The 2077-nt window shown below is 52.2% G+C and overlaps 1 non-coding gene across 1 annotated transcript; it reads left to right on the top strand.

Moving 5' to 3' along the window:
* Positions 1–683: 683 nt before the first annotated feature.
* On the top strand, positions 684–767 carry F5J12DRAFT_t263. Its single transcript has one exon. It is a non-coding gene; the product is annotated as a tRNA-Ala (tRNA).
* Positions 768–2077: the final 1310 nt, after the last annotated feature.

The raw sequence follows: 2077 nt of genomic DNA, 5'->3' as shown, positions 1-2077 counted from the left end.
ATATCAAGGATGTGCTGGCTTGTCGAACAGAATTCGCGAGACTTCGTGTAGTGCTTTAATGCAAGCCCAAATTCGCCCGTCGATCGAAAGAAGTCTCCGAGATCTCTGTGGGCCATCTACAACATCCCCATTGAATCTGCGTCAGCGCAGGGGCGCAAAGCCAGGAGGCACTCACGCGAATGCTCTCCTTGATCATATTATTCGTGTACGTCTTGAGCTCGACCTCGAGCTTCGTTCTCTCCGCCACATTCCGCTTCGTGACCTCTTCTACCCACTCCACATCTACGCTGACTACGTCTGCCACGGGCGGCAACCCCTTACCCTCCTGAGTGCCGAGTACGTTCTCATATGCGCCGATGACTGTGTTGACGAGCGACGGATCGCGAAGGCGATGGAGATGTTGAAATGCGAGCGTGAGCGCGTGCGGTGCGATGGATGGACAACGGACGATGATGGCGATGAGCCTGTCGATGACGGTGCGGCCGGTGTAGGGTGCAATGTAGGCGTCGAGGTCGAAGGGGTGATCGTCGTCGATCGTAAACACGGGCCGTCGTCTGGATGGCTGCTGTTCGTCGACTTCCATCGTGGCCATCGTCGTCGCACTCGTCGTCGATAATGCAATGACAGCTATCACTTGCATTACTTACCCCTTTCTAACTCCTACTTAAGTCCCATCCCCTAATGGGCACTTGGCACAGTTGGTAGCGCGCACGCTTCGCATCACACTTGACTGCGTGAGGTCGTGGGTTCAATTCCCACAGTGTCCACAGCCTTTTTTATTCCTGGACGCCGTCAGGCCAACTCGTTGTCCTCAACGATCATACCGGACCGTTAAGTCCGATCACGTGCGATTTCCTTTTAGGGGGGGGGGACTGGTTGCGTTGGGGTTCCTGCGTTTGCATTTTGTTTGTACACGTCATGTCAGATAACGTCGTGCAGACGACCATGGACAGTGGCGTGTGCCGCTTGTGTGTTGACGCGGCTGGTGCCAGCGTTGTTGCTGCTATCAGCTACAGGAATTTACTGCCGAGTCTGTGTACCCTAGAGGATCGTTGTTAGTATGTCGCGCAGACTCTGTGTGCGAGTTTGTGGAACAGTACCCCTTCCTGACGTTGAAGGATATTAAATCTATTGCGGCATTTCACAGAGTGTGTCGATGCCCTCCGCGTTCACGAGTGTCCGGCTGCTTGTCCGTCGTCGTTGTACGTGTTTCGACAGCTTAAAACCGCTCGGAGAGGGAGATGCCTCCTTTCCTGCGCATCATCGAAGATTGCTCGTACGTCGTCCTCTAAGCATGAAAACATCCTCCTATAAATGACAGTTATGTAATCTACCGTTCCACATAGAGAACATAAACACGTGCCCCGTAGACTTTTCCGTTCGATATCGTCCCCCCACAGTACTAATCTCTTATGTACACTTGGACACGCATTCACTCGATAGAATCACCTGTAGAGTCGCTTGTAAATGTAAACTACATCACGTGCTTTCCCCAAATGCGTCCAGGAGCGCCCGGAGGGCTTTGGTATCCAGTACATATCAGGTCTTTTCCTTTTTATATATATTGCACACAAAGTAATACCCAACGTTGTACAAGCAAACGAACAAAGGACTACTGGAACCGCTTGTAAGCATGCTTCTCGTACAGAATCGGCTTTGCTCTTCGTTTCGAAGGGCTGCAGAAAATAAATAAATAACTCGACAATGGACGATGGAGAGACGTACAACACGGGAACGCGAGGCTCGACCAACGCTCGCTGTTGAAGGCTCACGAATCGATCGCGGAACAGATTTCCCTCAGGCTTTCACATTGCTCGTCCATCAGGAAATCCCGCAGCTCTATGCCAGGGTAGCCCAACAACACGCACCTTGAGTGACCTCAAGTTCTCACTCAACTCTTCTCCGGTCTGCACGTCGACTCGACTCTCAGGGACGACATGTTTGCCAAACTTACGCCCTGCTAACCCTTTGCGCAGTCGGAGACGTGCGGCAAGTTGGCGTGCCAGTCGAGCTTCGTTCTGCGCTTTGGCAGTTTTGCCAATTTGGGATCGGAGAGATTTGACAGAGTTGATGCCGT

The sequence above is a fragment of the Pisolithus orientalis genome (assembly GCF_024613125.1).
Source record: "Pisolithus orientalis strain OTSU chromosome Unknown F5J12scaffold_356, whole genome shotgun sequence".
NCBI lineage: Eukaryota > Fungi > Basidiomycota > Agaricomycetes > Boletales > Pisolithaceae > Pisolithus > Pisolithus orientalis.
This window is presented reverse-complemented; position numbering and strand designations above follow the sequence as displayed.